This window comes from Schistocerca nitens, chromosome 2, assembly GCF_023898315.1.
Source record: "Schistocerca nitens isolate TAMUIC-IGC-003100 chromosome 2, iqSchNite1.1, whole genome shotgun sequence".
Lineage (NCBI taxonomy): Eukaryota > Metazoa > Arthropoda > Insecta > Orthoptera > Acrididae > Schistocerca > Schistocerca nitens.
In genome coordinates this window covers 1,202,085,133-1,202,095,240 of record NC_064615.1, presented here as the reverse complement: position 1 = coordinate 1,202,095,240, position 10,108 = coordinate 1,202,085,133, and positions in this window count along the sequence as shown.

The window sequence follows — 10,108 nt, the reverse complement described above, 5'->3', positions numbered from 1 at the left end:
TACAGTAAACCTGCAGAGTTGCATCGGAATGTAAAATTGGTGACGCAGGAAACGCTCAAAACATAGACAGTAGGAAGACTCAATCTTCCTGTACTTAAGACGGCATTGTGTCTCTTATTTTTAATTCCGATGCAATTTCTCTGTTTCATCGTCAATGGGAAGATCCAAAGGATACAGTAAACCTGCAGAGGTTCATCGGAATGTAAAACTTGTGACACAGGAAATGCTCAAAACATAGACAGTAGGAAGACTCAGCCTTCCTCTTCTTAAATCGGCATTGTGTCTCTAATATTTAATTCCGATGCTATTTCTGTGTTTCATCGTCAATGGGAAGGTCCAATGGATACAGTAAACCTGCAGAGGTGCTTCGGAATGTAAAACTGGTGACGCAGGAATCGCTCAAAGCATAGACAGTAGGAAGACTCAATGTTCCTGTACTTAAGTCGGCATTGTGTCTCTTATTTATAATTCCGATGCAATTTCTGTGTTTCATCGTCAATGCGAAGATCCAAGGGATACAGTAAACCTGCAGAGATGCATCGGAATGTAAAACTGACGACACAGGAAACGCTCAAAACATAGACAGTAGGAATACTCAGTCTTCCTTTACCTAAGTCGGCATTGTTTCTCTGATATTTAATTCCGATGCAATTTCTGAGTTTCGTCGTCACTGTGAAGGTCCAAGGGATACAGTAACCCTACAGAGGTGCATCGGAATGTAAAACTGGTGACACAGGAAGCGCTCATAACATAGACCCTAAGAAGACTCAGTTTTCTTGTACTTAAATCGGCATTGTGTCTTTTATATTTAATTCCGATGCAATTTCTGTGTTTCATCGTCAATGGGAAAGTCCAATGGATACAGTAAACTTGCAGAGGTGCATCGGAATGTAATACTGGTGACAAACGAAAGGCTCAAAACATAGACAGTATTAAGACTCAGTCTTCCTTTGCTTAAGTCGGCATGGTGTCTCTTATATATAATTCCGATGCAATTTCTGTGTTTCATCGTCAATGGAAGGTCCAATGGATACAGAAAACCAGCAGAGGTGCATCGGAATGTAAAACAGGTGACACAGGAAATGCTCAAAACATAGGCAGTAGGAAGACTCATCCTTCCTGTTCTTAAGTCGGCATTGTGTCTCTTATATTTAATTCCGATGCTATTTCTGTGTTTCATCGTCAATGGGAGGGTCCAATGGATACAGTAAACTTGCAGAGGTGCTTCGGAATGTAAAACTGGTGACGCAGGAATCGCTCAAAACATAGACTGTAGGAAGACTCAATTTTCCTTTACTTAAGTCGGCAGCAATGTGTCTATTATATTTAATTCCGATGCAATTTCTGTGTTTCATCGCCAATGGGAAGGTCCAAGGAATACAGTAAACCTGCAGAGGTGCATCGGAATGTAAAACTGGTGATACAGGACACGCTCAAATCATAGACAGTAGGAAGACTCAGTCTTCCTTTACTTAAGTCGGCATGGTGTCTCTTATATTTAATTCCGATGCAATTTCTGTGTTTCATCGTCAATGGGAAGGTCCAATGGATACAGTAAACCTGCAGAGGTGCATCGGAATGTAGAACTGGTGACACAGAAAACGCTCAAAACATAGACTGTAAGAAGACTCAGTTTTCTTGTACTTAAGTCGCCGATGTGTCTCTTATATTTAATTACGATGGAATTTCTGTGTTTCATCGTCAATGGGAAAGTCGAATGGTTACAGTAAACCTGCAGAGGTGCATCGGAATGTAATACTGGTGACACAGGAAAAGCTCAAAACATAGACAGTAGGAAGACTCAGTCTTCCTTTACTTAAGTCGGCATGGTGTCTCTTATATTTAATTCCGATGCAATTTCTGTGTTTCATCGTCAATGGAATGTCCAATGGGTACAGTAAACCAGTAGAGATGTATCGGAATGTAAAACTGGTGACACAGGAAACGCTCAAAACATAGAAAATAGAAAGACACACTCTTCCTGTACTTAAGTCGACATTGTGTCTCTTCTATTTAATTCCGATGCAATTTCTGTGTTTCATCGTCAGTGGGAAAGTCGAAGGGAAACAGTATACCTGCAGAGTTGCATTGGAATGTAAAACTGGTGACACAGGAGACGCACAAAGCATAGACAGTAGGAAGACTCAGTCTTCCTGTACTTAAGTTGGCATTGTGTCTCTTATATTTAATTCCGATGCAATTTCTCTGTTTCATCGTCAATGGGAAGGTCCAATGGATACAGTAAACCTGCAGAGGTGCATCGGAATGTAAAACTGGTGACACAGAAAACGCTCAAAACATAGACTGTAAGTAGACTCAGTTTTCTTGTACTTAAGTCGCCGATGTGTCTCTTATATTTAATTACGATGGAATTTCTGTGTTTCATCGTCAATGGGAAAGTCGAATGGTTACAGTAAACCTGCAGAGGTGCATCGGAATGTAATACTGGTGACACAGGAAACGCTCAAAACATAGACAGTTGGAAGACTCAGTATTCCTGTACTTATGTCGGCAGCATTGTGTCTCTTATATTTAATTCCGATGCAATTTCTGTGTTTCATCGTCAATGGGAACGTCGAATGGAAACAGTATACCTGCAGAGGTGCATCGGAATGTAAAACTGGTGACACAGGAGACGCCCAAAGCATAGACAGTAGGAAGACTCAGTCTTCCTGTACTTAAGTCGACATTGTGTCTCTTATATTTAATTCCGATGCAATTTCTGTGTTTCATCGTCAATGTGATGGTCCAAGGGATACAGTAAACCTGCAGAGGTGCATCGGAATGTAAAACTGGAGACGCAGGAATCGCTCAAATCATAGACAGTAGGAAGACTCAATGTTCCTTTACTTAAGTCGGCTGCATTGTGTCTCTTATATTTAATTCCGATGCAATTTCTGTGTTTCATCGTCATCGGGAATGTCGAAGGGAAACAGTATACCTGCAGAGATGCATCGGAATGTAAAACTGGTGACACAGGAAACGCTCAAAACATAGACAGTAGGAAGACTCAGCCTTCCTGTTCTTATGTCGGCATTGTGTCTCTTATATTTAATTCCGATGCTATATCTGTGTTTCATCGTCAATGGGAAGGTCCAGTGGATACAGTAAACCTGCAGGGGTGCATCGGAATGTAAAATTGGTGACGCAGGAAACGCTCAAAACATAGACAGTAGGAAGACTCAATCTTCCTGTACTTCAGTCGTCATTGTGTCTCTTATATTTAATTCCGATGCAATTTCTCTGTTTCATCGTCAATGGGAAGATCCAAAGGATACAGTAAACCTGCAGAGGTTCATCGGAATGTAAAACTGGTGACACAGGAAATGCTCAAAACATAGACAGTAGGAAGACTCAGTCTTCCTGTACTTAAGTTGGCATTGTGTCTCTTATATTTAATTCCGATGCAATTTCTCTGTTTCATCGTCAATCGGAAGGTCCAATGGATACAGTAAACCTGCAGAGGTGCATCGGAATGTAAAACTGGAGACGCAGGAATCGCTCAAATCATAGACAGTAGGAAGACTGAATGTTCCAGTACTTAAGTCGGCATTGTGTCTCTTATTTTTAATTCCGATGCAATTTCTGTGTTTCATCGTCAATGCGAAGATCCAAGGGATAAAGTAAACCTGCAGAGATGCATCGGAATGTTAAACTGGTGACACAGGAAACGCTCAAAACATAGACAGTAGGAAGACTCAGCCTTCCTGTTCTTAAGTCGGCATTGTGTCTCTTAATTTAATTCCGATGTTATTTCTGTGTTTCATCGTCAATGGGAAGGTCCAATGGATACAGTAAAACTGCAGAGGTGGATCGGAATGTAAAACTGGTGACACAGGAAGCGGTCAAAACATAGACCCTAAGAAGACTCAGTTTTCTTGTACTGAAGTCGGCATTGTGTCTCTTATATTTAATTTGATGCAATTTCTGTGTTTCATCGTAACTGTGAAGGTCCAAGGGATATAGTATATCTGTAGAGGTGCATCAAAATGTAAAACTGATGACACAGGAAACGCTCAAAACATAGACAGTAGGAATACTCAGTCTTCCTTTACCTAAGTCGGCATTGTTTCTCTGATATTTAATTCCGATGCAATTTCTGTGTTTCGTCGTCACTGTGAAGGTCCAAGGGATACAGTAACCCTACAGAGGTGCATCGGAATGTAAAACTGGTGACACAGGAAGCGCTCATAACATAGACCCTAAGAAGACTCAGTTTTCTTGTACTTAAATCGGCATTGTGTCTTTTATATTTAATTCCGATGCAATTTCTGTGTTTCATCGTCAATGGGAAAGTCCAGTGGATACAGTAAGCTTGCAGAGGTGCATCGGAATGTAATACTGGTGACAAACGAAAGGCTCAAAACATAGACAGTAGGAAGACTCAGTCTTCCTTTACTTAAGTCGGCATGGTGTCTCTTATATTTAATTCCGATGCAATTTCTGTGTTTCATCGTCAATGGAAGGTCCAATGGATACGGTAAACCAGCAGAGGTGCATCGGAATGTAAAACTGGTGACACAGGAAACGCTCAAAACATAGACAATAGAAATTCACACTCTTCCTGTACTTAAGTCGACATTGTGTCTCTTCTATTTAATTCCGATGCAATTTCTGTGTTTCATCGTCAATGGGAAAGGCGAAGGGAAACAGTATACTTGCAGAGGTGCATCGGAATGTAAAACTGGTGACACAGGAGACGCTCGGAGCATAGACAGTAGGAAGACTCAGTCTTCCTGTACTTAAGTCGACATTGTGTCTCTTATATTTAATTCCGATGCAATTTCTGTGTTTCATCGTCACTGTGATGGTCCAAGGGATACAGTAAACCTGCAGAGGTGCATCGGAATGTAAAATTGGTGACGCAGGAATCGCTCAAAACATAGACAGTAGGAAGACTCAATGTTCCTGTACTTAAGTCGGCATTGTGTCGCTTATATTTAATTCCGATGCAATTTCTGTGTTTCATCGTCAATGCGAAGATCCAAGGGATACAGTAAACCTGCAGAGATGCATCGGAATGTAAAACTGGTGACACAGGAAACGCTCAAATCATAGACAGTAGGAAGACTCAGCCTTCCTGTTCTTATGACGGCATTGTGTCTCTTATATTTAATTCCGATGCTATTTCTGTGTTTCATCGTCAATGGGAGGGTCCAATGGATACTGTAAACTTGCAGAGGTGCTTCGGAATGTAAAACTGGTGACGCAGGAATCGCTCAAAACATAGACTGTAGGAAGACTCAATGTTCTTTTACTTAGGTCGGTAGCATTGTGTCTCTTATATTTAATTCCGATGCAATTTCTGTGTTTCATCGCCAATGGGAAGGTCCAAGGAATACAGTAAACCTGCAGAGGTGCATCGGAATGTAAAATTGGTGACGCAGGAAACGCTCAAAACATAGACAGTAGGAAGACTCAATCTTCCTGTACTTCAGTCGTCATTGTGTCTCTTATATTTAATTCCGATTCAATTTCTCTGTTTCATCGTCAATGGGAAGATCCAAGGGATACAGTAAACCTGCAGAGGTGCATCAAAATGTAAAACAGGTGACACAGGAAATACTCAAAACATAGGCAGTAGGAAGACTCAGCCTTCCTGTTCTTAAGTCGGCATTGTGTCTCTTGTATTTAATTCCGATGCTATTTCTGTGTTTCATCGTCAATGGGAGGGTCCAATGGATACAGTAAACTTGCATAGGTGCTTCGGAATGTAAAACTGGTGACGCAGGAATCGCTCAAAACATAGACTGTAGGAACACTCAATGTTCCTTTACTTAAGTCGGCTGCATTGTGTCCCTTATATTTAATTCCGATGCAATTTCTGTGTTTCATCGCCAACAGGAAGGTCCAAGGAATACAGTAAACCAGCAGAGGTGCATCGGAATGTAAAACTGGTGACACAGGAAACGCTCAAAACATAGACAATAAAAAGACACACTCTTCCTGTACTTAAGTCGACATTGTGTCTCTTGTATTTAATTCCGATGCAATTTCTGTGTTTCATCGTCATCGGGAATGTCGAAAGGAAACAGTATACCTGCAGAGGTGCATCGGAATGTAAAACTTGTGACACAGGAGACGCTCAAAGCATAGACAGTAGGAAGACTCAGCCTACCTGTACTTAAGTCGGCTTTGTGTCTCTTATATTTAATTCCAATGCAATTTCTGTGTTTCATCGTCACTGGGAAGGTCCACGGGATACAGTAAACCTACAGAGGTGCATTAGAATGTAAAACTGGTGACGCAGGAATCGCTCAAAACATAGACAGTAGGAAGAGTCAATGTTCCTGTACTTAATTCGGCATTGTGTCTCTTATATTAAATTCCGATGCAATTTCTGTGTTTCATCGTCAATGAGAAGATCCAAGGGATAGAGTAAACCTGCCGAGATGCATCGGAATGTAAAACTGGTGACACAGGAAACGCTCAAAACATAGACAGTAGGAAGACTCAGCCTTCCTGTTCTTAAGTCGGCATTGTGTCCCTTATATTTAATTCTGATGCTATTTCTGTGTTTCATCGTCAATTGGAAGGTCCAGTGGATACAGTAAACCTGCAGAGTTGCATCGGAATGTAAAATTGGTGACGCAGGAAACGCTCAAAACATAGACAGTAGGAAGACTCAATCTTCCTGTACTTAAGACGGCATTGTGTCTCTTATTTTTAATTCCGATGCAATTTCTCTGTTTCATCGTCAATGGGAAGATCCAAAGGATACAGTAAACCTGCAGAGGTTCATCGGAATGTAAAACTTGTGACACAGGAAATGCTCAAAACATAGACAGTAGGAAGACTCAGCCTTCCTCTTCTTAAATCGGCATTGTGTCTCTAATATTTAATTCCGATGCTATTTCTGTGTTTCATCGTCAATGGGAAGGTCCAATGGATACAGTAAACCTGCAGAGGTGCTTCGGAATGTAAAACTGGTGACGCAGGAATCGCTCAAAGCATAGACAGTAGGAAGACTCAATGTTCCTGTACTTAAGTCGGCATTGTGTCTCTTATTTATAATTCCGATGCAATTTATGTGTTTCATCGTCAATGCGAAGATCCAAGGGATACAGTAAACCTGCAGAGATGCATCGGAATGTAAAACTGATGACACAGGAAACGCTCAAAACATAGACAGTAGGAATACTCAGTCTTCCTTTACCTAAGTCGGCATTGTTTCTCTGATATTTAATTCCGATGCAATTTCTGAGTTTCGTCGTCACTGTGAAGGTCCAAGGGATACAGTAACCCTACAGAGGTGCATCGGAATGTAAAACTGGTGACACAGGAAGCGCTCATAACATAGACCCTAAGAAGACTCAGTTTTCTTGTACTTAAATCGGCATTGTGTCTTTTATATTTAATTCCGATGCAATTTCTGTGTTTCATCGTCAATGGGAAAGTCCAATGGATACAGTAAACTTGCAGAGGTGCATCGGAATGTAATACTGGTGACAAACGAAAGGCTCAAAACATAGACAGTATTAAGACTCAGTCTTCCTTTGCTTAAGTCGGCATGGTGTCTCTTATATATAATTCCGATGCAATTTCTGTGTTTCATCGTCAATGGAAGGTCCAATGGATACAGAAAACCAGCAGAGGTGCATCGGAATGTAAAACAGGTGACACAGGAAATGCTCAAAACATAGGCAGTAGGAAGACTCATCCTTCCTGTTCTTAAGTCGGCATTGTGTCTCTTATATTTAATTCCGATGCTATTTCTGTGTTTCATCGTCAATGGGAGGGTCCAATGGATACAGTAAACTTGCAGAGGTGCTTCGGAATGTAAAACTGGTGACGCAGGAATCGCTCAAAACATAGACTGTAGGAAGACTCAATTTTCCTTTACTTAAGTCGGCAGCAATGTGTCTATTATATTTAATTCCGATGCAATTTCTGTGTTTCATCGCCAATGGGAAGGTCCAAGGAATACAGTAAACCTGCAGCGGTGCATCGGAATGTAAAACTGGTGATACAGGACACGCTCAAATCATAGACAGTAGGAAGACTCAGTCTTCCTTTACTTAAGTCGGCATGGTGTCTCTTATATTTAATTCCGATGCAATTTCTGTGTTTCATCGTCAATGGGAAGGTCCAATGGATACAGTAAACCTGCAGAGGTGCATCGGAATGTAGAACTGGTGACACAGAAAACGCTCAAAACATAGACTGTAAGAAGACTCAGTTTTCTTGTACTTAAGTCGCCGATGTGTCTCTTATATTTAATTACGATGGAATTTCTGTGTTTCATCGTCAATGGGAAAGTCGAATGGTTACAGTAAACCTGCAGAGGTGCATCGGAATGTAATACTGGTGACACAGGAAAAGCTCAAAACATAGACAGTAGGAAGACTCAGTCTTCCTTTACTTAAGTCGGCATGGTGTCTCTTATATTTAATTCCGATGCAATTTCTGTGTTTCATCGTCAATGGAATGTCCAATGGGTACAGTAAACCAGTAGAGATGTATCGGAATGTAAAACTGGTGACACAGGAAACGCTCAAAACATAGAAAATAGAAAGACACACTCTTCCTGTACTTAAGTCGACATTGTGTCTCTTCTATTTAATTCCGATGCAATTTCTGTGTTTCATCGTCAGTGGGAAAGTCGAAGGGAAACAGTATACCTGCAGAGTTGCATTGGAATGTAAAACTGGTGACACAGGAGACGCACAAAGCATAGACAGTAGGAAGACTCAGTCTTCCTGTACTTAAGTTGGCATTGTGTCTCTTATATTTAATTCCGATGCAATTTCTCTGTTTCATCGTCAATGGGAAGGTCCAATGGATACAGTAAACCTGCAGAGGTGCATCGGAATGTAAAACTGGTGACACAGAAAACGCTCAAAACATAGACTGTAAGTAGACTCAGTTTTCTTGTACTTAAGTCGCCGATGTGTCTCTTATATTTAATTACGATGGAATTTCTGTGTTTCATCGTCAATGGGAAAGTCGAATGGTTACAGTAAACCTGCAGAGGTGCATCGGAATGTAATACTGGTGACACAGGAAACGCTCAAAACATAGACAGTTGGAAGACTCAGTATTCCTGTACTTATGTCGGCAGCATTGTGTCTCTTATATTTAATTCCGATGCAATTTCTGTGTTTCATCGTCAATGGGAACGTCGAATGGAAACAGTATACCTGCAGAGGTGCATCGGAATGTAAAACTGGTGACACAGGAGACGCCCAAAGCATAGACAGTAGGAAGACTCAGTCTTCCTGTACTTAAGTCGACATTGTGTCTCTTATATTTAATTCCGATGCAATTTCTGTGTTTCATCGTCAATGTGATGGTCCAAGGGATACAGTAAACCTGCAGAGGTGCATCGGAATGTAAAACTGGAGACGCAGGAATCGCTCAAATCATAGACAGTAGGAAGACTCAATGTTCCTTTACTTAAGTCGGCTGCATTGTGTCTCTTATATTTAATTCCGATGCAATTTCTGTGTTTCATCGTCATCGGGAATGTCGAAGGGAAACAGTATACCTGCAGAGATGCATCGGAATGTAAAACTGGTGACACAGGAAACGCTCAAAACATAGACAGTAGGAAGACTCAGCCTTCCTGTTCTTATGTCGGCATTGTGTCTCTTATATTTAATTCCGATGCTATATCTGTGTTTCATCGTCAATGGGAAGGTCCAGTGGATACAGTAAACCTGCAGGGGTGCATCGGAATGTAAAATTGGTGACGCAGGAAACGCTCAAAACATAGACAGTAGGAAGACTCAATCTTCCTGTACTTCAGTCGTCATTGTGTCTCTTATATTTAATTCCGATGCAATTTCTCTGTTTCATCGTCAATGGGAAGATCCAAAGGATACAGTAAACCTGCAGAGGTTCATCGGAATGTAAAACTGGTGACACAGGAAATGCTCAAAACATAGACAGTAGGAAGACTCAGTCTTCCTGTACTTAAGTTGGCATTGTGTCTCTTATATTTAATTCCGATGCAATTTCTCTGTTTCATCGTCAATCGGAAGGTCCAATGGATACAGTAAACCTGCAGAGGTGCATCGGAATGTAAAACTGGAGACGCAGGAATCGCTCAAATCATAGACAGTAGGAAGACTCAATGTTCCAGTACTTAAGTCGGCATTGTGTCTCT